We start from the raw sequence: 27,456 nt of genomic DNA on the forward strand, positions 1-27,456 counted from the left end.
GAGTTAGGGATGCATTAAATACAATATATTTAACTTGAAAGGACATTTAAAACTGCCACAGCAACTTTTGAAAGAAAGCCACCAGTATTCTTTTTTGGTATATAATCTTATTTGAAAATAGAGCTCTGGATGTTTTTGGTGGAATAGATGAAAGATGTAATATTTCCACACTTCTGAGAATGAAAATACAGTATATGTTTCTGCATCTCAGGATGCAGTCAATTCTATTTTGTCCCTGTGTTTTCTGCCTTCTTAGGCCCAAACTAACATTTTATTTCTGTCGTCATATTTCTTTCTGTCCTTATAATGATCCAGAGATGACAGTTTTTTTATGGATCAGAAAAATTAGAACTAAATATAATTTTGAAAGAATTTTTTAGACCTCAAGCCAAGGGGCAGCTTCATGGCTGATAGCTGAGGCAGGCTGGGCTGGGGGTTCCTGTGAAAAGCTACAGAGCGTTTTACTTTATGCTTGGGTTTTTCATGCTGAACTGCTCTTCTACTTCGGAGTCATAAATACAGATGGAAATTTCACAGATAAAAAGGAACCCGACTACAAAGACACAACCTGTGCAAGCAGGCTGCCTTCAGATGCACCAGACACAAATTTCACTTTGTTTGATTGGTACCAACTTCAGGATCCAATTACCCTGTGATATCAAAAGTTAATTCAGGTATAGGCAGCCTGGGTGCTAACTTGAAAAGAGGAATTAGTATACGTGTTTATGAAACTTAAACTAACGTGGGGCTTTTATGATAAAAGGAAAGAAATCCTTTTTGAGAGAATCTGAGATATGACTGCACTATAGCACTGTCTCAGAGCTGCAGGCAATACAATTTTCTATCAATATTAAGAGAGTGTTCAGTGGTGTGTGATCACTGTATCAAAGCTGATCGAAACAATTGAAAGTCAGACTTACAGTGTTGCTGATTAGATGAACAGTGTAATTCTTTCTATGCTATAAGAGGTTAAAAATAGATTCTGTCAGAAGATATTTCAAATATGTGATTTTTTTCTTCTCCCTTAGAAAATCCTGCTGTATGTACCGCTCTGCATTTCATGTTACTTTTGTTACTTTTCCTTGTTGTTGAAATGAAAGCGTCTTGCCTTTTATTTTATTTTATGGGATAAATGAATCTGGAATTGGTTTTGCATTTTTCTTTGCCTTGATCTGTAATAAATGAGAAGATATTAGCAGTGCTGCATGTGATCTCGTAAACCTGATGATTCTTCTGTTTGAGGAAAAAAGCTGTACCAGAGTGGGCTCAAATTTGTAGTAACTAGTTTTAAATATGCAGGGTGTCACAGAAGGTTTAAACATCACTTATATCATAATCAGAAAAGATTGTGCCATCTAGAAGCTTGTGCTATTAGATTTTTCCTTTTGTGTCTTAGGCTTTTGTGTCACGCAGTAAAATACAGAGAGCATCAAGGCTGTTATGTCAAAGATGAAGCCTAAAGTTGTCTTTGAATGCAGCTAACAGTCTGTCCTTGCAGGTTTTATTGAATTAACAATTCATAAGGTAACAGCTAAAAGTATTTTAAAGCAAAAAAAAAGGGCCTGTTGACATGGAAACTAAAATATGCAAGGCAGACACACCCATTTTATTTAATGTGTCATTCCATTGTTTTTGTAAAATACCAAGAAACACTCAGGCTATTAAACTTTAAACGTACGGTCACTCCTGGCTTTCTTCCTTTAACCCCTGAGTACTTTTCTCAAAGGCGTGCTGACTGGACGTTACTGTGGGCCTTTAAAGGACACTATGCCATCTCCCTTTGATGTAGTTTTGAATCACCCTCAGGGGGTAAATGAACAAACAAGCATCGTATAAACTAGATGTACCGGTAAAGTAAGGGCATCTGACGAACAAATGGACTCTTTCTAGGAAGGATTCCGGAAACGAGGCCTGCCTCTGTGGTGTCAGGGGCTCACTGTCTGAGAGACAGAAAGAGGATAATGTGAAGCAGAGAACTCTCCTGCTACTTCATCGATTTTGGTTTTGCTCTGGCAAATCTTGCACAGCAAACCCCAACATCTGTCCGGCTGTCATTCCGATTAAAATAAAACCCGTAGCTCTTTTGTTGCACCACGGAGGGTAACTGTCGTTTACTGTACTGTATCTCACCAGACGCTCCGTGGCTCTGCGAGTGAATGGCTGTTCTCCAGACGACGAGCGCTGCAATCTCCTACTCCTTGCTGTGCTTACAAGCGGTATAACTCTTTCAGCTGAGCAGCACGGTCAGCCAATTTCACTCCACTTGTCAGGTCCCATCTCCGAGAATGATTGACAGCCTCCCGACTGCTTCTGAACACTAATTCTGGTACCCAGCTACTATAGCGAGTTATGAGTGGTTTATGAGTATGGCCCCTGACCCATATCTTTTAGTAGTATCTCACTGATCTCTGTCTGCACCTCTTTCTTGTCATTCACATAAAACATGTACAGCAGCCTGGCCTGCAGATGCCCAGGGAAGTTTGCACTGATGTTTCTTTTTTTGAAAAAAAAGACAGCGTCGCCTTAAAGGAGCCTACAGTATGTAAAACCCTGAGCATCATTCATGTAAACGACCAGCAGAGATGAAGTGCTTTATTCCTGGAACTGGAGGACTCTGTGCTCTTGGGAGTTTAGCAGAATTTTTTTTATTATTATTATTTCTGTTTTCAGGAGGTTGTAGGGCACAGCAGTCCAATAGGCGAGAAGGCAGCTCGTGGTTATTTATGACACGCACGCAGAATCCAATTGGAAATATGTCACTGATGGGGTGTAAAAGGACTCTGAGGGGGTTCAGACATGAAATGCCTATACTTGTTAATGAAATATGTATGAAATGAGGGCAGACAAAATTGAGACAATAGAAACACGGAGACTTACACCATACCCTTTTCCCTGTTTTTGTGGCAAGTTTTCAAATTTCCATACAGCCAGGAAGTTTTTCATCAATTAAAATCACTGCTGGGACATTGCAGAACTGAGGAACAGAGGGTTGTGATTCTGTTCTGTTCTGGAAGATACCCGTTTAGGTGGGGCTGAATGGAAAAGCAGCAACATGGATAAGTGGTTAGGGCTCTGGAAGGTCACGGGTTCGACTCCCTGGTGGGACACTGCTGATGTACCCTTGAGAGCAGTGCTTCCATCAGATTGCTCCAGTAAATCACCCTACGGTATTAAATGGGTCTCTAGGTCATTTATGTAAATGAGAATTTGTTCCGCATAAATAAAAAATAAAAAAGAGAGCAAGACTTACTGTGCTTATTGCCAAAGAATGAAAAAAAGAGGAAGTTGAGAGACGGTTTGCTTTTAGGGTAATAAAAAAATCTGGCTTTCTGGTGCTTTTGTTTATCTCTTTTAAATTACCTGTTAGATGGGTGTGTACATTTTTGAGAGTTTGTGAGATCATGCTTAAAAAATGTAATGAAAAACATTTTCATGTCATGACACATCAAAACCTGATTTTACATTATGATCTGAATTTTTATATCAAACTATGCAGTCTCCAAACACGTACATGTGCACTGTTCTGTTTTTTTTTGCTCCATCTTGCTCAAACCAGATCTCAGAAACATCATATTAGAGTGAATACTTTTTTCAAAACAAAAACAGGGAGAAATGGGAAAAAACAATATAAAAAGATGAATGCATTTGCTGTCTTCTAGTGCTAAAATGTTTTAGAAATATTTCACACAAGAACTTTAGGTAGATAACCTTTTTCATGCATTATATATATTAAGATTTATAATACACACTTTATGCTATGAGGAACATTGACTGTACTGTTCAAGCAATGACTGCAGTTGAATTTGAACCCTGGAAAGTGGATTCAAACTCAGGGTGAGATGTTGCTGTATTTGACTGCATTTGCAGACCCACAGAAGTCCTGCTGAATTGGCACCATGCCTGGCACAGAGTGAGATGCACCAAAATGTGTGACCTGAAGCCTTGTGCTCCAGCCATACCTCCTTGCTGGATGCAGTCCATAAGGATTTTGTTCCAGACAGAGGAAACCCATTGCATTTGAACCTTGGAAAAAAAGACATTTCAAATTCCACCTGATATCCTGTATTATTTGTCAAAATAAAGCTGATTAGCCAGGCTTTTTACGCAGCAGAGGAAAACACCCGAAAGCAACTCATTCAATGGAAAAATAAGTATCCCTCTCAATGCAATATTAACACATTACCTTTCCCTTCTTGAATTTAGCTGGACCTGTAGGTGTCCAACATGCAATTCAGCCTCCCCAGCCGACGTTTCCTCGACTTGGGTGTACTGAGTTTTTGGTAGATGTGATGGCTGTGGCGCTGGCCGATCACTGCCAGCTTGTACCACACTGTGGTGTATATCAAGACCGAGCCTCTGTCAAAGCTACTGTAGAAGTCGCCGTTTCTCGTTAAAAAAAAAAGCATCTGAATAGCACGAAAGAGCATGCATCTGCCCTTTTTTTTAGAAAAAGAGCCATTGTGGGACTGTAGTTGTTCAGTCTGGCATCTAAACAGCAGTCGTTTTCACTCTCAGACAGCTGTTTTCCTCATACATGTGGAATATAATTTCATTGTTATTTTGTGCTTGGGAAACAGCAGCTGTTGCACGCAAGTCGTCCAGAAGCACAAGTTTAGAACAAAGTGAAGAGAGAAAAAAAATGTCGATGATGAATAATGAAACTGCTTAATTTACTTCAAATGAAACATATTGAGCCTTTACTGTACTCATGGAGCTGTGACTCTGTTTTTGTCAGTTCATTTAAGCATTTAAGAGTGCACTTATAACTTCACATCTCCTTTTGTGGGATCCCACAACTTATCTATACTTGCTAGATGAAGTGTTTTTTTTTACCATGAAAATTACAAGACCAGGAGACCAACCCTTTTAATTAATTAAAAAAAATTATTCTTCCAAATTTTCAGTCTTGCAATTTATTGTTTATGCAACTGTGAAGGGTTCTGACTGCTTCATTTGGACCTTTCATGTCTGTCATAGGTTTCAGTTTCCCAAGCACAAGCTCACACTTGAGCTTCTGACCCATATGAACAGAAACCCTTGCACACAAACCCAAGTCCAAACAGTGGCTTTCTAGGAACAGAGCCTTCCAAGCGAGCTAAGAGAATTAAAGGGAGACTGACCGACAATGACTGGCTCTCTCTTTGAGCTGTTAGAATACACAGGGACATCAAAGGCAAGTTCTGTTGTCACAAGCAGTGTCTAAAGAGGCTTCACTCTCCGCAGACAATCTGAACACGTCTATGAAAAGACAGTTTGTTTTAGCCCTGGTGGGGAATGCAGAAGTCTACAAATGTGAACCTTTTGGAAAAGGGGGGATTCACTAAAACGTCCTCGCAGAGTTCCTCAAAACCCCCCACTTCAATCACTAGGCCTTACAAAGATTGTGTAGATTTCTATCAAAGTCTTTTATTTCCAGTGGAGTACATGGGCCCCTGGTAATGAGACTGTTTTCAACTCTGAAGCACAGTTTTCTCTTGGAAGGAGAGCATGCAGTGATATAAAACATAGTCAGAGCTCAGTGTACTTTCATCACTCTCAACGAGCAGCTGGATTTGTGACATTGATAGTTTTTTTTGCTCTCGAAACATTGGATGTAGAAGTGTTAAAAAGATGTTGAGTAAATAAGGGCAGTTCGATTTATGGGAGAACTTGCCATGTTAATGAGAAAGCTCAGGCTATCCTTCTAGACTTGAGGCAGCTTTGACTTAACAGATGTCACCTGTTTTGCTGAGAGCAGTTTTCCTTTAAGCTGCTGTCCCGAATTGACATGACAGATTTCCCCAGTAAAGCGCAAAGCATCAGCTTCATCCTGATGATGTTTTTCCTGGAATTGTTTTGTTCCAGCAGCATAAAGGCCTTAGAAATGAGTACCGGTAGATGGGACATCTAGGTTAACTCTGTGTACCTGCTGATATTCTTCAGAAATGTTCAATTGATGTCTTTCTAAAAGGTAATCAGAAATGTGGGAACCTGAGGTAAATTGAATCACAATGGCATTGATGTGTAGTGGATGGTTAACATTTGGCTTCTGGTGTCACTCAGGGGCCAAGGTTTAATATGACTGTCAATCCACTGTAACTGTCTCCTCTATAGCTCACTAACAGCGTTGTCTAAGACTCAAAGAGCTAAATTGTTGGGCTTCATGTGTAGTTTTGTCAGATCTCTGAAGACCAAGACTAGAAACTTTTTAAAGAAGTGGCTAATCAGGGTGGAGCAGGGCCTTGTCAACTTTTGAAATAAAGAGAAATCTGGACACAATCAAAATCACATTGAGTGTCTCCTTGACACCTGACCAAAAACACGACATTACTATATCATCTATGCTTTGGGTGGCAGGAGATCTCATAATGATAAGGGTGTAGCTAAAGCAAATAAGAAAAAAAGACTAAAGTTTGTAGGAACAGGCTGTTATTCAAAGCAGAAAAGGTTTGGAGACCGAACAACATTTGCTTAAAACAATAATGCCTGTGTCTATGTATTTGTTTGATTTGTCAGCTGCTTCACTGAAATAAAAAAAATGTATGTTTGCTTTGAATTTATTTTAAGAAGTCCTAACCTTGTTTTCCAGGAGTCATAAGCCTCCAGAGTGTGATTTTCTGCTGTTTCACAAAACTCCAGGAGAGGGGCAGAGTATTCTTTCAATCGGTATTTGTAATTTCAACCAGGCTTGGGCTCCTTTTTTCTGTCTTATACTCTTGCTTCCATTACAAAGCTGGTGCTACTGCTTGTTTGGGTTCTGATTGCATGGCCTCCCTGGGAGTCAGACAAGCTGACGTCTTTGTACTCTCTCATCCTGTTAGGGCCCGACAGGCCAGCTTTCACCAGAGTGTCCTCCTGCCGTTCTCATGAGAGCGAGAGTCTAGCGCGCTGGCGAAGCTGCGGTGCGAATGAGACACTGCAAGGGCGCTGAGGCTCAGTACTCCGGAAGGTAAGGGAGTCTTCTGTCTCTTGACACTTCATCTTAGTCTGATGAGGACTGATGAGGACGGGATACTCTCTTCAGAGGTCCGTCATCAGGCTAGATCAATTGATTATCATTTGAAAAAGACAAATACCACCAAGAATAGCCAAGTGATCTAGCATCCTGTCTCTTTGCCACTTCCTGATGAAGGGGCACCAGTAAGACCAGTACAGATTATAGAAAAATCCCAATCTCCAAACAGGTAACAGTATGTGTAAAAGCTCTGTATTGAATTCCCTTAATTATCTGTACTGCGCTCAAGCTTTGATGCTCCGGATACAGAACACATGGGGCACATTCACGTTTTACAGATTTTAAAAGGAATGACTCAAAATCAATCAAACAGAAGGAAAAGGAAGTGCAAGTTGTCTTTTCTATAACTCAGAATATAAAGGTATAACATACAAGTAAATTTGTAAAATGTTTTCAGCTGGTGACTCATACAGTGGGTGTCACAGTGGCACAGTGGTGAGCATTGCAGACCCGGGTTCAATTCCAGACCAGGGGTGCTGTTTGCGTGAAGTTTGTATGTTCTCCCCGTGTTTGCGTGGGTTCCCCTGGGTGCTCTGGCTTCCCCCCAGAGTCCTAAGACACATCGGTGGGTTAATTGGTTTCTAGGAAAGCTGGCCGTGGTGTGTGTGTGTCTGTGTGTGGCCTGTGATGGTCTTGTACTCATTGCTTGCTGAGATAGGGTCCGGCTCTCCTATGGCCCTGTATTGGATAAAGCAGTTGGAAAATGGATAGATGCATGCATACATTATCTTGGAAACTGCCTAGTACACATTGCAGATCGGGCTTGAAGCACTGAAGTCTGCTAAACAAGTTAAGTGCAAAGCTTGCTTTGCTTACTGGACAATTAATGCCATACCTAAAGAATGGATCAGGTTTATTGGATCGCTCCTGTATCATGTGCCCTGTGAATTCTGATAATGTTGTTTCTATTTTCACAAAGTGTAAACCATGGGGCAAAGGAGCTCTGATGCGACACCAGTTACTGAATGCAATTTCTAAATTGCACCTCTGGAACACAAAACAACTTAATTGTTTCGCACTTTATACACTAGCAGTGCACACAAGTCATGATGCCCCCAAGGCCTGCATTAATTAAACAATGAAAACTCAAGAGGAAGTGCTGTTAAGCAGGTGTCTGTAGGCCCAGGCAGAGGACATGCTTTGAAAAACCTTTGTTTCTTGAACACACAGACGCACAAACTGATTTCCCTAGAATTGTACTTTATTCATTTGGCTAAAACACTGTCCTAGGGCGAATTTGGGGTTATTTTTTCTTGCAAATCAACAATTACCTTTAATGGTACCTGGTTACTAAATTTGCTTTATTCTGAACGCAGGCCTACTGACAGCCTTCTGAATATATACATTTTTTAAACCACTGTCTTTATAACCTGGCCTCATTTGTATCAAGAACAAGCCTACTGTCAGTGATCGGATGTTGTTAATACTGTTGTGTGTACAGTAGGATGTCTAGAAAATGATACTGAAGAGACCATCCACTCAGTAACCGGTGGACTTTGTGTGACAAGCTGTCATGTTCTGACTTTCTAAAGCAGCTAATATGCTGGTCCTGTCCTGGAGGCAGGGATTGTTGGAGATTTTGATCCTTGATCCTAACTGCACACGAGGTCCACTTCATGCAGTTTGGAACCGTCTTGCTCCCCTCTTGTGGCGAAACACGAACAGCCCCTCTAGTGGATGGGGAACAATGATGTTCATGCCCCAGGGGCCGTCACTGCCAGAAGGAGTACTCCCTTTAACTCGTGTTAGCATTGAAAATCGACAGGGACAAACCCTATATTCCCCTGGATGGCCACCACAGCTGCTGCAGACAGCAGAGGCATGGGGAAGCGCCAGGCGGGTCTGTGAAAGATTCGTGAAATCCTAAAGGAGCCCTTGGCCTCTGCAGAGGTCTGCAGAGATCTATCGGGGCAGCCAGATGAATATTGGATGTGCTGGGAGGGTGTCTGCCAAGTGCTGGTTAATGGTAGCCCTCTGGCCCATTTAGGAGAATGTGCAGAAAATTGAGGTTAACAAGCGTGTCCAGTGTGGAGCAGGACTGGGAATTTCTCAGCCATCTGCAAGGGCCTCGATCCAGCTACTTTTTCTCTTATGCATTTTGTACAGGCAGACACTGCCAGGATCAGGCACCGAGCTAACAGTGTAGCTAAGACAGACCTCCTCAGTTTTTAAGTGCTTAAATATTATAATACTCTGTTTTTATTTAAATGATGTAGTTTTCACAGGCAAGAACCTGACTGCACAGTTTTTTTTTAATTAAAGCACATCCACGCAAGTGACTGATTCATCAACCAATCTGTCTGTCTGGGTATTTCTGTCTTTTAACTGCAAATATGCAAATTGGCATAACTGCGTGGTCAAGATGCTCATGTGCAACGTAATACCGCAAAACCTTCAGATTATTCTCTCCCACCCTCATTATGATGTCGCCCTAGGGAGCTAAGCATTTTTGCGTGTTATAATAAGGATAGCTGATATAATGAAGGTCATTTTAATCAGAGCTAATGTGCTTGGGAGTCAAAATGCAGTAGCCTTACATCAGGGCTAGTACTGCCATGAAGAACCCATGAGGCCCCAGCAGATATTGTTATCTTTGCTAAACTGACTCTAATACGGCCTTGTAATACGGTTTGTCTTTGCGGCAGGTTAACCTTTTCCTGGTGATATCAGGCACACAGAAACGGAGCTGACTGTTTGTGTGTTCAGCTCAGCTTAATACCAGCTCTTCCCTTGGAAACAGGAAAATGAAGTGCCTTTCTCTTTTTATATTTTGGCAAAGCACAGTAGCCTAGACAATAACTAATTCTAAGGCTTCATTTTTTTCCCTAACATTTCAAAACAGAAGAGGCATCTAGAACGCACCAGTAAGAACAGACATTAATAAAAACTTCGGAAGAAGTCAGCAGCCCTCGACACTTCTTTAAAGATGTAAGTTGAAAATTAAATTGGAGCAGGAATTGTGTAATGTTTTAAGACGCACTGCTCCAGAGATGTCCTTTAAATTTAATCTGGTTCTCCAGTCACCAAGGACATGCTAAATAAATCTCTTCTGTTATTGTTAGGCCGGTGTTTTCTCAGTGCGGAGCTGTGGGCGGTTTTTAACTGGTCCTTGTGTTGTGTTCTTATTTTTGTTTTTATTGTTAAATCATCCTATCATGATACTGCTTGTTTAGTAACTTTCCTTTACCGTTAGTAGGTGTCTTTTTCGTTGTGCTTCCTGCTTCTTCTGTTAGGTCTTTTCACTGCTCCCCTGCCGCCTTTTTAGGGATGGCCTAAAACGTGCGCTCGTTTCCGCTTCGTGGGCAGAATTTCACCCCACTGCTGCGGCCAGTGAATGAGTGAGCAGGGCTGATGACTTCATTTCCCTCTCGCCTGATTGGTTCACCAGCGGCTCTTTGACACATCTTTATTTCTGTCATCTCCTGGGTTCTCATTTTAAACACTCGTACCCCGAAGCTCCCTTTTTTTTTTGCACAAAGACGGACCAGTGTACAACTGAAGTAGATGTGAAGGTTTCCTCCACCTCTGCAAGTGTGACCTGGACAAGCCAGATGTCCCCAGATGTGCCACATGTGTTCTCATGTGAGGGTGCATTATGGGATTATTTGATTATTGCATAGGAATAAGATTTAAATTTATTATTTGTATTAATTAATTGTTTTTTTTTGTTTCATACCCCCTCAATCTCTTGGGTTGTTGGGTTCTTCCCATCTTGGGAACACCAGTACCCACACACAGAGGATGAATAGGGGCAGAAGAGCTCACCTCATCGAGTTCTTCATCTTGCAGCGCTCTGTGCCTCTCCTGTCACTACAAGCCTGTAGGCACCTGGGAGGGTGGTCTAATCCCAGCCCAATCCCTGACAGCCCCCTGGTCATAGCTGCAGAGTCCCACGATCCAGACTCACAATCCCTACACGTGGATTGCAGGGCCCCGCCTCGACGGGTCGAGTCTCACATGCCCCTCTGAGGCGAGCCCCGTCCCGCATTGGGCGAGCGTGACGGTGGGCGAGAGCAAAGAAAAGAGAAGCTACGCCGAGCATCAAAAGAAACTCTTCTTTTCATGACGGCAATCGATTCACAAAGGTCTCGTTGTGGAGAACGGCAAAATCGTTTTGTAGCAGGCGCATTGACTTTTTATTGAAAACACAGGATCGATTGACAGGGGTTCTACCGTGAGCGTCACGGGCCAGGAGCGTGAACAGCCACCACTGGAATAATGAAGTGGTGCACCAGGTGGCAGGTACTGTCTTGTGCGATATAATAATAATAATAATAATAATAATTGCTTACACTTATATAGCGCTTTTCTGGACACTCCACTCAAAGCGCTTTACAAGTAATGGGGATCCCCTCCACGACCACCAATGTTCAGCATCCACCTGGATGATGTGACGGCAGCCAAAGTGCGCCAGAACGCTCACCACACACCAGCTCTCAGTGGGGAGGAGAGCAGAGTGATGTAGCCAATATCCTACTGCTCTCGCAGAGCCTGGACAAGCACATGCTTGTCCCATGTCAGCCCAGCTCATCCCACGAATCTTTGATGGGGCTCACGGCTGGTGAGCATCCGTGGCACACTTGACAGGTGGCTTTGTCATCTGTCAAGATGCGTGAGGATGTGTGCTGTCCAGCTGGTATATTGTCACGTCCTACAGGAAGGGCAACAACTGAGGTCCCGGGACGTGATCACTGTAGGCTGTGTAGCTAGGCTGCCGTCAAACCCCGTGGAGTTCTGTAGCAACTGTGCACTCCTTCTCGGGTCATCCCACTAGGACCTCCACACTGGATTGGCCCGTTTGACACAACAAGGAGTGTGTCGTTCTGCGCGTTTGTGCCACTCTTGCTCACGTCCATCGGGTTGGCCTGTAAGGGATTTTGATCCTTGCCTCCACTGCTGGTGGGTCCACTTGGGTTGACTTCATCTAGCCTCCCACATCCCTATGTCAAGAAGTTATTGTTTTCTTGACGAGCAGAGTTTATTTGTTTGTTCCCTTCTGTGTGTGTCTTTCATGATTCTCACCAGGCTTGACGCTCGTCATGTTAAATCACCTCTGCCCAATCAGTTCTGTCACTAATTAACAGCGACAGTCACTCGAGCGAAACACGATTAGTCATGAGTGATCAATTACTCAGTATCCAATATCCACACCCTTGACTTTTCCAAAAAACAAGCGCGTGTTTATAGAGTGAGAAGTTTCTGATGCCGATCGGTATGTTAAACAACAACAGTTGCAGTGTTGGAAGTGGACCTCAGACAGAAAACGTCCTGTGTATACGAAGGGCATTGCTGGTTTGGATGAGACAGAGCACCTCGGTAGCCTTGATTATTATGAAGGTCTCAGGAAACACAGGGTCAGCAGCTCTAGAATGGAGCTGATCTCTGTTACCGAAAACTTCCTGAAGTCCTAAAATTCTTTGAGTCGTTGGCCAAATACAGTATCTGAGCCACCGTAACCGATAAATCGACTGCTTCCTAGGCAGATATTTGTATACATTCTTGAGTCTTCATAAATTATTAATTGTATTTATATTAGGTCAGTTTTTTTAAAAAAACAACAAATTATTGGCATGTAGTTCTCAGGATGCATATAAAAGCCTGGGTTAAGGTTTTATTATTATTTTTTGGCTGTATTTGAGGCGGTTTCCACTGGGGGAAACTGTACTCCATGGTCTTAGGAGACAGATGGCATTTCTTTTTTTTCCAATACATCCAGTTAAGAGGGATGCCACACTGTCTAGCCAAGATTGTTTATTTTTAAGCGCTGTATTCCAATGGTGCACATTAAACCACCAGCAATATTGAGAAAACATAGCATACTTATCCCATTAAATACTGTATCAGATACACAGCATTTTAAAAAGAATGGACAGCTTGATACTTCCTAATATTTTTAGCTCTGTTGTACTGCCCTGCTGGTCTCCACGTAGCCAGAGAGAGGCCTTAATCTAAGGTGTTAAAAATATATGCTGTGCATCTGTGTGATTTTGGTTTTGTTTTTAATATTTAATAAGGCTCAACAAGGACGGCACAGTAGCACAGTGGCTAGCATTGGTGCCTCGCAGCTCTGGGGCCCTGAATGCGGTTCTTGGGGGGGCTGTCTGCTTAGCGTTTGCACATTCTCCCCAGTGTCACGTGGGTTTCCTCCCACAGTCCAGAGACATGCTGGTGGGTCAGTTGGCTTCTGTAAGAACCGGCCCAGGTGTGAGTGTGCGCTGTCTGTGTCAGTGTCTGTGTGTGCCCTGCGATGAACTGGTGTCCCGTCAAGTGTGTATCCTGCCTTCCGCCCATTGCTTGCTGGGATAGGCTTCAGCTCCCCTGCAACCCTGAATCAGAAGAAGCGGTTAGAAAACGTAAGGATGTAAAAGACTTGACGACACTTTACAGCTATTCGACAATAGTGCTCCCTTTCTTTGCTTCTTTAAATGTAAAACCCAAAACATTGCCAAGCTACTCCCTAGAAACTATATTCTAACTGCCTTTCTTCACATTTTTATTGTTTGTTGTGACATTAGTGTAAATGGATACCGGGCATTGAGTTATACTGTAGGAGTGGATAAACTTGTTCTTCTCTGCGTTTTTTGTTGTACCTGAAAAGACAGATGCTTCTTCAGCATGCCTCACCTCCGTTGCCAAGCTCTCAGCGACACTGAAAAGCAAGGATTTTAAAAGTCACATATTGTTTCTTAAAAGACAGACCTGAAAGCTCTCACTGGCTGTCGTAAGCCTCACCAGCCTCAGCGCACCTGTACTGTAGTTACAGAAGAACAGGCAGTCCTGCCTGAAACCTGCAGGGCAGTGTGACAGCGTCCAGCTCGGTCCCGGACAGCCGTGCCCTCACAGTGAGCGGACAGCCCGGCTCCCGCACAATATCAACACGGCTAACAAACCCAGGGGGATCTGTGATCCACTTAGACAATTGCAAAACATAAAAGCTTTCCTTAAAAAAGACAGCGGAGGGGAAAAGAAGAGAGAACAGGGGCTCTTTTCATTCTTCCCCCTCTATAAAACTCTAACCTCTGGCAACGGCCTGCCCCTATCATTCAGACTCCGCGCGGCTCCTTACAGGTGCTGCGGACCCAGTGCAATGATCTGTTTTGTTTCACATCATTAGTCCCATCTGCTGTGCAGGCGCAGGCTGCCTGCTCTCCGGCGGAGCTGCGCGGTGGCCGGGGGCGATCTGGGGTGGCCCCGTCCCCACGGCTTGGGCCCGACCCCGGCCGCCGCTGCCAGCCCCAGCCTCCGCGCGCCTCTGGAGGAGCGTCTCTTCTGATCCTTCAGAGGGCTTTTCAAAAAGGCCTTTGTGCGCGGTATTTCACCCCTTGTGATCCTCTTGACAAGAGCATGGGGAAACCGCTTCTGCTCGGGCTGACTCGCCAGAGACATTCAGCAAAGACATCTGTCGCCATCAGATATTGTATATAAGGCGCTGGATATTTCTCTTGAGCAGGCTTGTTTTGCTGTTTTTCCGGTTTTTATTTAGTCCTGTTGGATTTAGTCCTGCTTGCCTTATCTTCAAGGAGAGAGCTGTTGGATGAGCGCACAGGCAGGCTGGGTGGAAACCGTTCCGCCAGTGCGAGGGGCACGAGACAGCTCCACACACATCCCTGTTTACAGACTTCCTGTGTAAAAGTTTTATTCGTGCAAGACAATGTTTTATTCACGATTTTGATGAAACGTAAGTCATGAGCAGTGCTGACTGCGGTTGGGCAATACACATTCCGACATCTGTCTTCATCAGAATTATTTATAGCCCAGAGGAGAACTGAGGAAGACAAATGTCAAAATTGGTTTTCTGAGTCTTTTTTAAGCTACTGTGAAAATCTGCATGTGTATTCATCTAAGGTGTAAAAATCTGTGTGTGTGTACTTGTTGGTAATGAATTCAGTATACCTTTTTTATGCCAAAAACCCCATAGACTTGTTTGCCTACCGAATGCAAATGATACATCCTTTTCATAACTGACCATCGTTTTGCTTAGTAAGTTGTGTTTTCTCAGTTTTCAGCTTGTCTGGTAGAGACTGACTGATGGCTGCCTTCTCCGAACGATAGTTATGTAGTTTAAGGAGCATGTCACATCTTTCATATCAAATCTGATTAATCCCTTGCTCACAGAAGGAGTCAGCCGTTCACTACCTCCTGTGATGTTTTTTTCCCCAATTCTTCTCCCAACCAGACAATTCCTCAGTTTTATGTGACCTTATGATGTCACGCAAGGAATTTATCAATTTGATGTCACACTCCTTCCTTTTTGCCCAAAAACACCGTCAGTGAGGAGGTCCGAAGCACAACCTGTGTGTGTTTTGTTTCATCAGCCTCTCCAGTGTGTTTTGTGCATCACCTCTTACACAACAGGTTTCACTTTGTCAAAGTAGGTGCTGGACCGTATTGTAAGGAAGTGTCAGAAGACACTTAACACAAACAACTTGGATTCAGAACTGGCACTACAGGGTTTAGAGGTTATATTGTTATAGTATATGACATATATATTGTATTTTGGTAGTATGTTTAGATCCTAATTTAGTGTAATTTAGTGTAACCTTTAGGGATTTAGTGCAACCTACCTAGCTGAGAGAAAGGCAGAATGACTGTAAGGTTGAGGCCGACCCAACCCCCCTTAATCTCACAAGGAATGAGCCAGGGAGCTGCTACAGGGGTCTGGATGGGCCGGTGGGAGGAGTGTGAGAGAGATGTGCAAAGGGAAGTCCAGAAGATAAGATGTATATCAATGTATGCAGGAGAGAAGAAGTGTGCGAGACCAGAATCTAACCTTCCCGCGGACCTTCTGTTAAGCACTCAGTGGTTTCCATTAGTTTGAGCATTTCCTGCCTGTATGCTTAAATAAAGAAACACTTAAATTCCAGTTATCCCTGGAATCTGAAAGATGAGAGGGGTAATTGGAACAGCCCTTGAATAAAAACTAAGTCATATTTTCCCCTTTCCTGACTTGTACTACAGAAATATTCACAACAATGACACTGTAGCTCCACATGTTGAACTGGAGCCCTCTGTGTCTGAAGGTCATCTATCGGAGCCGAAGTCAGCAGCGCCATTCTCTTTTCCAAAGACAGACAGTTTAACGTGTGAATAAGGAGAAAGGGAAAAAAGCTTGAGCGTTCGGTTATCATATTCTGGATCAGAAGACGCAGAGGAAAAACCCGCTGGCCTCCGAGGTGAGATGTGATGGGAGAATTCAGCGGCCAGGCCTTTGACACCTCTCATTGATCTCCAGGCTGAGTAATTGGCGGGGTCTCGGTTTTTGGCCTGCTGGCCCCCCGACACTGACCTGGAGTTGAACTAGCAGCTAAATCACAGAGCCGTGCTGGAACTGTGCCATAATATTCTTTATGACAAAATCAATGTTTAATACATATTTGGAATAATCATGAAATTTGTCTAAGTTGTAATTAAGTGGTCTTAAGTGGCCTAGTCCCGTTGCTGAGAGGCTCCTCCCCCTGTGGTGGTGGTGGGACAAGTTCATAAATAATGTTCCCCATCTTCATGTGCCGTGACTGTGTTCTTGTGACATGGCCCATTATTGTTACTGCCTCTTCCTTCCGGCTAGTTGGTACAGTTCTGTTTTTATTCCCACGAGAGCAGTTTTTTCCACATGGAGACCTGTTGGCATCACAATGTGTTCTCGAAGATGCTGCAGACTTGTTGTGAATTCTATAAAGTTTGTAAACCAAGAAAATCCTTTTTTCTTCCTCTCTATTACTGTACAACTTAGAACACTGGAACTCTACTTTATAAGCTGGACAATGAGGTCTAGAATGGGGACTTGGCAGTAGAAATTCATAGGGTCAATTGGAGCAGCTGTAACGTGGTAAAAACCCAAGGTGTTACCAAGAGGCATTTCTGGGAGTCAGGCTTTTCCAGTCAGTTCTCAACTTGTGTTTGACATGCGTGCAAACAAGAGGAGTCCATGATGCCCAACCAGCTCATGTGGTGGGCCTCAAGCCTCTTCTGCCTCGGAAGCACCCAAACGCAATCAAAGAATTTGTACAACAGCTGTGAAATAAACAGTAGAACAAATCTAGTGGGTCATTTAAACCTCCCTTTTGGGGGTGGTCAGTAAGGTTAGAAGAAACAGCACTGAAAATCGACCTTGGAGAGGCTGGTTCTGAGAGATCCCGCCACAAGTTCTGTCTAATAGAGTGGAGGGCGGAGGAGCAGATTGCCCAGCGTGCAGGGCAGAGTAAGTGACACTCCTGTGTTCGATCACCTGCTTCAAGTGCTCCAAAGTGCTGTATCTGTTGGACTGATTATGAAATAAAGCTGCAGAAAAGGGGAATATTTAGTTTGAATTGATTCTATGAAAACCCCAGAAGTGAATTTGCTTTCATTTTTATAATATTAATGGGGGGTGGGGGGTGTATGTGTTGTGTCAGTTTCACCTCTCCATTACTTTATCCATTAGAGTGAAACTGACTGATTTTATTTCTTGCGCCAAGACTGGCTCTATTTTCTGTGATAAAATGAAAATTCAAAAAGCTTATTAAGACTGAGTGACATCCATATCTGAAAGCCAGGAGTAAAGTAAGTCATCCATATCTGGTTTCAGTTCATTTTTGCTCAATTTCCCTTCCGTGATCAAATATTTCACTTTCCAGTACGGCCCTAATGGGAGTGTCGGGTTAGTGAAGCCCTTTTTATTCCGTTCTGCCCATTATGGAGTCTGTGCGCAGTGTTTCAAATTTCGCCCTGTCAAAAAACGAGAGCACCGTTTTTTAATCCGTGCAAAATCCCAGTTGTCGTTAACACATCACCCCCGGATCTCAGTGTGTCGTGCGGGAAATTTAATATGTAAACTTTCCTGCTGTTGTTTAATTAGTCGGTGTAATGTATACTGGTAAACCACAGAACTGGAAGACCCCACCCCACCTGTCCTAGGAGGACACAAAGGTTTGGGTGTGCAGCTCAGGGACAATGCAGAAATGTGGGGCATGAAGGAGAGTGCGTCATACTGCGTCCAGGCCTGCATGCTGCTCGTTCCTCATGAGCCTGGAAGCTTGACCTCTTGTTCAGCCGACAGAGAGCAAGAGCATCGGGGTGCAAGCCTCCCTTTAGACACCCACGATGAGTGTGAAGGCACAGTATCTCTTTGCGGCATGAGGTTTCTTTCACGGTATTGTTGGAACCAGTTTCGCACAAAGGTGCTGGACGTAAAGGTCAAGCAGTCGCATCAGTGAACGCTCCTCTTGGGGGGCTGGTGTTCTCCAAGTCTCGGGTAATGGCACAGGTATGCTAGAGTGAGGGCCTGTCTTTCATCTCTGAATCCATTGATCACATTAGACTGGAGACACTGTCCTGTTAGACATAAGCAATGGAAAATGCCACAGCTAGGGTTTGTTGATATCTCCATCGAAAAGTCCCTGACATTAGAAAAACAGTTAAGCCTTTGGAAAGGAGATGTGTAATAATACAGATTCTTCCCTAGCAAATTTGCATTGTGCCTTTTTTTTAACAAGAGGGTGATGACATCAATAACTGTAACTGCAGAATATGAATAACCTGCCATGGGCTATAACATTTTCTTACAGGTAACATTACATTTTATTCCCTTACAAAGTTCAAAGAAAGCCAAATTAGTGCTTTGCATGACACGCTTGCCTTTTTATTGAGCGCTTTAAAAAAAGTATACATTTTGAATGTGCGTGCCACAAGTGTAGAAATATTTGCACTCTGATTTTTCAAGTACTTATCGCACTTTAGCTTTAGGTGATCTGCAGCCCATATTTGTTCACCTCTCTGACACATTAAAAAAATATTTTCTAATCCTTTTGGCTAAAGTCTCAAATTGTACACTATATCTACATTCTACAATGAAAAAAAAAAAGCTTTTTATGGTAGAGTTACTCTGCAAAAATCTCAGAAAAACCCAAAAGAATCACCCATTACTGTTGGTGTCTCAGGTTCAAATGCCTTCAAACATCCTTTTAATAAAACAAGCTCAGCTGCAAACTCTAAAGGACCACTCCTGCAGGCAGCCAGATATTTTGAACCAGTCCGGCCCCCCTGAAAATAGCCCCCCTCCTGCTACAAAGCCATTTCCCTTTGGTTCCCTCTGGGGAGTCTGTATTATTCTGTGGGTTTTATTTAATCTTGTTGGGAGGGTCTTGACTTTTTTGATATGTGGCCTTTGCGAGGCCTCAAAAAGAGTATATTTATTTAAACTTTAGACACTACAGTAACACAATCCATGCAGTGTTTCATGTTAGTCTGCATCTTTAACCCCTTGTCCTCAGTAGAATTTCAGGAATTTTTAGTCCTTTTTTTTGTTTTTTAATCAAATTGTGTTTTTTTTTTTAACTGAACTGCCAGAGGAAACTGTTTTAAGTTTCCAAATAAAGGCATTCAAGATAGACAGAATTGGTTTGTTGAAACGCAGAATTGACGTGCTACAGCAGCATAATAACAAGCATTTAATTTCATGCTCTGGTGTCTGTTGAGTTAGCATCACGGCCCGGCAGAAGGCAGGTATAAATTTCAGAGGCATGTTTGCTATGTTGGAGCACAAGAAGATGTGCACAATTACCCATGTTTGATTTTTCACTTCATAACGTGTGTTATGAATTGAACTTGGGGGTAGGTAGTAAATAAGTCCATAAGTTGGATCTCAAAAAGTCTTGAAACAATAAGCATAAGCACCCCTAAATCGAAGAGTTTCATCTGTGAATTACGCAGTGGTGACAAATTCAAGTTTTGTGGTTAACACCACCTCTTCCCACAGCACTGCGATCTTTAATCTCTTTTCAGTTTTGATTATTTTTATTTTAATCTTTTTTTTCCCGCATGTGTTTCAGTGCAATACCACTGGAAAAAGTTTCCCTTCAGGGGTGGATACCATTCCTCCCGTAGAACATTAAGAACGAAAAAACCAGACTTAAAATTTGAATTGCACATTTAGCTCTGGGTGGGCCTGTGCCTGCCTGACCATCTGCCTGCTTGTCACCCTGGCTGACAAAAAGAAGAGCTAATGAATGAGGGGTGGCAGAGCCGCACAGCCCTTTTTACTGGAGTGCATTACTCTCCTCTAATGTAATGTGAGCCAGATTTGTGCACTAAAGGCAACACAGCCCTGCCTTAACTGAGTGTACATTAGCTTCACCGGTGCATTTCGGCCACGTCTTTTTGTTTTGGTCAGTGCGATGCACTTCGGCACAGGTGTAAGCTGGTCACAACAACCTTTTCCTAGCTGTAAAATGAAAGGGGACATCGCAGTCTTCATCAGAGCCTACTTCCCTTGCAATCACCCCCAAGTGAGTTTCAGTTATTGTCAATTTTGCAGTGCTGAGCACATACAGTACATTCTGACACAGCACGCTGAAAAAATGTAATCTAATCAACCGTTTACAAAATGACAACTTTTGAATAGTAACTTTCAAAGTGGATTTGTAAAAAACATCTATGCAATTGATTTTTGTTTGTGAAATGTATTGATCCTCATAGCTGCTTAGCTGCAGCTGTTTAACAGGGAGCTGTGTTCCAGTGCACCTGCTGCTGGACAGGTAAAATGAGTTATTCCCAAATTGTACATGGAAGAGGTGTCCGCTTGCTTCATGTTTTAATTGCTGAAATGACATTCCCATGAGATTGCTCCGCAAGTCTTCCAAAATATACTAGATTGTCCTTTATTTTTCTGAAACTCTTATGATAAGATTTTAAGTATGATTTTTACACAAAGTATTTTGTACATCCTTAGATGTAAGACTGATAAGTAACATCAGTATGATTTCACCCACCCGTAGTCTTTTTCTGATTGATTCCGACTCGGAAAGGGGAAATTAGTGATCTTAGATGAAAGCTAGAAAAGAGGGCCGACACATTAACTGACCTTGCTGAGAGGGGGGCACTGTTTGTCCTGTTCCATTACTACTTTTTACATCATTTCGTGGAAAGTACTTTTCTCGCCACCAGGTCAGTGCAAGAACACTTGTATCGTGGCCAAGATATTACCGAACCATTAAACCTTTGCAACAGAAATGGCCTCTCCGAGTAAAGGTTTTTTTTCTTGGTGCAGATGCATCAGAATTGCTGCCAGACTGCAGTACAGAATGGAAGTTTGAGCGGCTACTTATTGTGTTAATGATTCCTCGTCCTTTTAAAAGTCATCATCCTCATTTATAAGTGAAGTTACCGAGGAAGGAAGGCCCCCTAGAGACTGCATTCATCAGAAATCCCTCATGGTGAAGGAGAAAGATGCTTCATCAGAATGAACCCTAGACAGCTCAATGGAGGACAAAGAGGACCTTAGAGAGGCTATGTCTTTATGGGTGAACTAGAAAGTGTGCTTTTCAGTTAGGCTTGTTTCCTTAAAGTCTGTTTAACAAAAGCAACAAGTGATGCCTAAGGCCACAAGCTGGAGACGCCTGTGAGAATATGGTACACGTGTACATGGAGTAGAAAAACATTTTCAGAAATGATAATGAACATTATATCAAATATAAGTTGATATTGACTGGTTTGGTTTCTAACAGGTTGGGATCCACAGTACATTATGTGCCTACTTAGTATCAAGATCACCTTGTTTACGATGCGCTCTCGTTGAACATTTCCTGGTGTATATAATTAGACGTTATGCAAAATAAATCAGGTTTAAAGTCTGTGGCTTTTTGGGCCAAACTCTTAAAAGTCAGCAAGTCAGAAATCCAGGAAGAAACACATCTTTGCACAGCGTAATAGTTTTAAATCAGTTGTTGATAAGAATCTGGTTTAAGATTTTATTGATGTGCCAAATTAAACTTTTTTAAAGGATTCGTGGTGAACTTTTTCTCATGGGAGTGTATGAAACTTTAATCTCCTCCTGGCACGTCACTATATTATAACATTAGCATGTGGCCTGTGTGGTTAGTATTACGTTCTCCAACGAATTACAGAAAGAAATTGGCGTAACAAAAATTGGACAAACATTAGACTTTGGCAAGCCCGAATCTTGCCTGGTGCGCACAGATGAAGCAGTGATTGCAGACATTGATGGTTAGTTTGCACCCTTAAAGTGAAATGTCTATTTCTTCAGAATTCTGTCTTTTTTTAAATGCAAAACTTTAATTAAGCTTGGTGGAGAAAAGGAGACGCATTTGTGACAGAGATTGAAGCATAAAAAGAGATAGGAATTTTTAATTAAAAACTAAAGAGGGGGATTCTGCACAACATGAGGAAGCAATTTGAAATGTGAATTTACAACCTACTGTGTGTTTTCCTGTCTTTGCATCATATGCCAGTGTTTATTTACCCAGCCGCAGTGTGGCTGCCTCCTATTATATAGTTTGTTAAGTTTTGTTTCTCTGAGTCTCAGACTTTGCTGTAGATCATAGGAAACACTGAGGGGTTGCTGCTCCAGGGCTTTGAGACTCTGCCAGGATCTGGAGTTAGAGACAGAAAAGAACAAAAAAGAATGAAAGAGCACTTTTTTCCACTAGGCCCCGCAGAAAACAGATAGATGCTGATAAATTTATAAGCATCTGTGCAATAAAAACTTACTTTTCCTCTTTTCCTGGTACCAGAACTTATGGGTCCTTTGAGAATGAGCTGTTCTAATTAAAATACCTACATTGGCAAAATCATTAAAACTAGGCCTTCTGTGCACCAAGGTACCCCTGAAAGTAAATGCAAGGGAATAAATGAATAACTAGACTAAAGATTATTAAGCATCCTCACTGTTTTTTTTTCGGATTCCAAGAAGGGCTTGTTTCATGAACAGCCTGTCAGATATTTCTTACAGAAATGTCTTGCTGGTACGAAGTCAGAGGTGGACGAAATCTAACCTTGTCCTGATGTCTCCTAACAATTTCAGATCAAGTCTCAAGCACCGTAAAATGAAATGTTGCAGGAGAGGCCAGAACCGGATCTCTGACCTTTCTAAAGCAGGAGGCAGTAGCTTCTCTTTATTGTTGATGATGTCACCACATGACAGTTATTGACGTTACTGCACAGAAGGGATTTTAATTTATCCCATACTTGGTTTGTACAAGTAACAGAAAAATATATAGAGGAGACAAGACGGTTGAACAATCGAAAATAAAGGCATGACAATAAAATGGGAAGGACATGACAGTCCCCTCATTGGGAGTTTTTTTCTCTTGATTTCACTTGATTGTACTCAAGGTGCAACGTTTCTGTTTATACTGGGCTTTTAATTTCAACCACAGTGCTTAACATCAAAACAGCAATGGGCAGTATGAGTTAAAGTAGTTTAAGACAATTTGTACAAGCTGTACTGTAAACAGTAGCAAGAGCATGATCATAATGACATCCACTTAAAGCTTAGGGTCTAGGTGACTTTAAGAGTCTGGATGACATCATCTAGGCTGAGATTATATGGGGGGAAAAATTGAATTCCAGAAGGAATGAGCTGATTTGTCCAGTACATGCTGACCAGCTGTGAGATAAGGTACATCACATCATTTTTTTTGTAATTGTCATACAAGTTCATCAAATGACACTAGCAAGCAGGAATACTGTAATTGTTATGGGAATAAAATCTCGCTTGGAGCGCAGCTCTGTGATTTTTGTCCCTTTTTTCTTGTTCTGTAAGGGTATACTGTGGTTAAAACCGTTTCTCCTTGATTTGCGTTGTACTAGCTGGTATAACGCACAAAGCCTTCTTCTTGTATTTTATACCTGTGTCTATAAAAGCAGTGGCCTTCACAGTGAATAACTTAAAGCCACCTTCATTTTACTCGTGTTCAGGTCTGCTTTGGTCAGGTCAAAGAAACGAGAAAGGACAAATAACCCCGTTGCTAATGGTCGATTAAAAAAAAATCCCTTTATTAAAGTTCACATCAAGCTAACGAAGTCATTTTATCATGTTGTATACCATACAATTGCCCCCGTACACACACATTCACAACCAAATTAGTTCCTTGTTTACGTTTCTCAGACTTGTGTTAAGACATTGCAAGAGTATGGCACTGATTGGGAAATTGTAGCAAAACTAGCCTAGAAGTATCTGGAATTGTAGTGACTGCTGGGACGGAGAAGTCCGGAAGGTAACAGATTTTCTTTTTCTCTTTTAAGTAGATGTAACGGGTTTTATGAGTGCTCGGCATTTCGCTAGAACAGAAAACCATTTGCCAGCTATTTTTTTTTAAATTACATTATTTACTCTTTTCCCGGGCGCGTCAAACCCTTGAAAGGTGCCGGTCTAATTTTAGAAATGATGTTCACCGGCACTTCCAAAATGACAAAGGGGTCGTCGGAGAACACAGTGCCGCGAAGAAATGAGTAGTTTTGAAAGCAGCTGTAAAATTCAACCGAACCACTTGAGGAGAGTGACGCAGTAATAACGGTGGGTTCCCAGTTTATAAATTGTTTCTAAAAGGCTTTTATTCCACTCTAATTACATAACCCTTCCAGAACACAGTCTGTTTTGTCTAAGAGTTCTTAACTGCATCACGTCTTTAAATTAAGTAAAACAAAGTCTTAGAATCCATGTGAAAAACGTCCACCTGTTCTTTAACGCTTTCATGTGTGTTTCTGCTGTTTTCGCTTATTAGTCGGCTTTTCACATTGCACTTTTTGACACCTTATAAATGACTAGTTGACTAGGTACCGGATTGTTTTTGGTTAACAAAGGTAAAAAAGTTTCAACGGAACAAGAAAGGTGTTAAGCCAAATCTAAAATAGTGTAGCCCAATGGAATCGTTGCTAAATCGTTTGTTTTATTATTAGTAGTCAGTCGTAGCATCGAATTTAATAATAATAATAATAATACAATTGTAAGTATTTTTGTCAAACGTTAAGTCTGAATTAGTGCTTGGTGAGAATCGGGAAACCAACAACAGGTTGTTTTTTGAAAAAAAAAAAGATCAGTAATAAAATTAACACCAGTGATTGATTTTCGATTCTAAGGTCTCGCTCCGGGAGGCGTAGAGGTTTTAATTTGCGGGGATAAGAGGAAATTAAGCCAAATGCTGTTTAAAAAGTCGACAGAAAAGCTGGGACGTGTTTTTACAGTGTCCGCAGCTGTTGTCTTCAATAACCACAGCCGGTGTCGGAGCACGCGGCCTGCATCCCTATCGGGTGCAACGCGATCTCTCCGACATAAACCTGCAGCTCATAGCTGTATATTTATTCAATTATTCAGTTGCCGTAGAACTTTTTTTTTAAAAAAATCTTATTTCTTGCAGGTTTGAACCCCCCCCCAACAGAAATCACTTCTCATCCCGGGTTTATTTACGCACAGCAAAGACAAAAATAAAAGCTGTGGAAAAAAAAAAAACCTGCTGTCTTGGAAAAAAAAAAATGGTTATCCAAGGACTGATTAGATGACACGCAGAGTGTATTAAATTTTGCAGACATTTTAACAGCAATATGCAAGATAGTTAGAGTCCCCCGGGGCAGTAGGATTTTTTATATCCTTCACACAAGGTCAAAAACCCCTCTGCCTGTGTGTCTGTGTGTCAGAAGAGTAGAGGGAAAGGGCCATTGTACTGTAGTGACTTGGGAGAGAAGTACAGAAGCAAAGCTAGGGCATTTTTCGGTCTCTTGTTCTGTGGAACTATCGGTTTTAATTTCACACTCCGTCTAGCCTATATAGCAGCGCAGAGTTTTGTTGTTGTTGGTTTTTTCTCCAAACGCACGTGAAAAACGAAGAATAAAATACGGGGGTGGTGGTGCTGGGGGTGGGGGGTACAGAAAACCGTAGGTGAAATGGGTCTCTTTTCTTTAAAAAAAGGCAGGAAAAAGAATCCATCTGGCCCATGAATAATTTAGATGGCTCGAGCCGGTTCCTGTTGCTGTTCTGTTTGCGCTCCGCTCTCCCCTCTGACATCCCTCCCGAGGCGTCTCGGCGCTCTGAGGTAAGTAGGACCAGATACATCCGAGGCAGTCGGGGATAGGAGTGTGTGCACACCGAACAAGTTATTTTATTATTATTATTATTATCTTTTGCGGCTGTGGTTTTAAGCAGCGGTCTGTTTAACTGTTTCAAAGAGATGGGAGTTTTTAGGACCGGGGTGCATTTTAAAAAAAAAAAAGAGAGAAGCACTTTTCTTTATTTGTCCTAGTTTTTTTTTTTTAACGTTGTACGAAAAGTGTTGAAATCGCGGTTCGAGAACGAAACGGACCCCCGTCGCCTCCAGTTGAGGGTGCGAGTGCGCGTGGGTGGGGGGGGCGGGCGAGCTGTGCGCCTGGCGTGGGCGCGCGCGCCCCTGCTGTCACACGGGGGAGGTGCGCGCGCGCCTGGTGGTGTGCAGTCCAGCTGCCCAACTGGGCGACTGCATGCCTGTGCCCGGGCCCTGCTGGGGTCCACGACGAGATGCGTTGTCTTTTTTTGCTTCTTTTTCTTTTTTTCATCGCACGTCAGCATGTGCCAAAGACAGCCGTTGGACACACAGTTCAATTTACAAAATACATCAATATTAACCAACAGGTGATGGTCGTGGAACTACTGCACTGCTGTCTTTATTGGATTGATTCGTAAAATAATTTAAGACAGCATCTTCCGTAATCTGTTAAATACTGTTTTTCTCCGTTCAATATTTTAAATTTACAGAGCTTCAGAGTGAAGGAGCATAATGCTGGAGCTGGTAATACAATGAAAAGCTGACTTGTTCCAGTAGATTCAGACACTGGCCTGCATTACTGAGGTTATATCAGAGCTCTGCAGAGAAAGCCTCTGAGGCCTGATCTGCTGGCCTGCGCTGGTCACAGGTAGTAGCTCCTGCTCCATGCAGAGTCAGAGAGCAGCTCCTCTCTAATTGTTTTCCTGAGACTAATCCCCAAGGGTGAATGCACCACCACCAGTAGCAGGCCTAAGTGCTATTTTACAACATTTTCTTAAAACAAAATCAGTTGTGTGCAAGACGATGAAACTACTGCAGACTGGTGCATTGTGAACTGTTCTGGGTCTCAGCCTCCCCTAGTAAACTTGTCTGTGCAAGTTATAGCCTTGGTTTGGAAGGCAATAGCATTTTGTTTTAAACCATGCTAGGTTTAAAACAAAATGAGTATGTTTCCTTATTGAATGATAACATCTTTTGAATCCGTGCCTGTAAAGTTATACTCAGATTTCCAGCATATGTGGTGTTGGAAATGTCCATTCTCTCATGCATATGAAATAAAGACATTTGTGTTCAGCTATATAAAAAACAGAATTATGCATATACTGTATCACTTGCAAGTTAAACATTGTGCAAGTTAAACATATGAATATTCTTTTCAGTGATAACTAAAAATACAGAACAACAGCATACAGTATTGAGTTTGTACACTTTCAAACACTGTGAGATTCTTCAACAGGTTTAAAGCTTTCCCTGGACAAGCAACAATTAAACTACTAGTTCCTGCTTCTTATTCTGCTTCTTTTTATTTAAATATCTGGGCTGGTGAGACACCACAAGGTTTTGCAGTTGGTAAAGTTTGTAAATAGTTTTTATACTTGAGATATTGCTGATAAATGTTTTCTGTTTTCTACTGTTGTTATGATGCATTAGTTATATATTTTGAATTAAACAAGG

The 27,456-nt window shown here is 42.2% G+C and overlaps 1 protein-coding gene across 6 annotated transcripts in view; it reads left to right on the forward strand.

The window, feature by feature from the left end:
* The window catches only part of casz1 (castor zinc finger 1), a 242,887-nt gene that overhangs the window by 45,628 nt on the left and 169,803 nt on the right, over nucleotides 1-27,456 (forward strand). For 4 of the 6 annotated variants that reach the window (XM_069184059.1, XM_069184057.1, XM_069184061.1 and 1 more), the window contains exons 2-3: nucleotides 6,801-6,928; nucleotides 25,674-25,797. The gene's annotated coding sequence lies outside the window, so the exon portion shown is untranslated. Of the gene's footprint in view, nucleotides 1-6,800; nucleotides 6,929-24,125; nucleotides 24,285-25,673; nucleotides 25,798-27,456 lie in introns of those variants that run through there. The other 2 variants (XM_069184060.1, XM_069184058.1) reach the window with 2 other exon arrangements.

The sequence above is a fragment of the Lepisosteus oculatus genome, chromosome 25 (genome assembly GCF_040954835.1).
Source record: "Lepisosteus oculatus isolate fLepOcu1 chromosome 25, fLepOcu1.hap2, whole genome shotgun sequence".
In the NCBI taxonomy this organism is placed as follows: domain Eukaryota; kingdom Metazoa; phylum Chordata; class Actinopteri; order Semionotiformes; family Lepisosteidae; genus Lepisosteus; species Lepisosteus oculatus.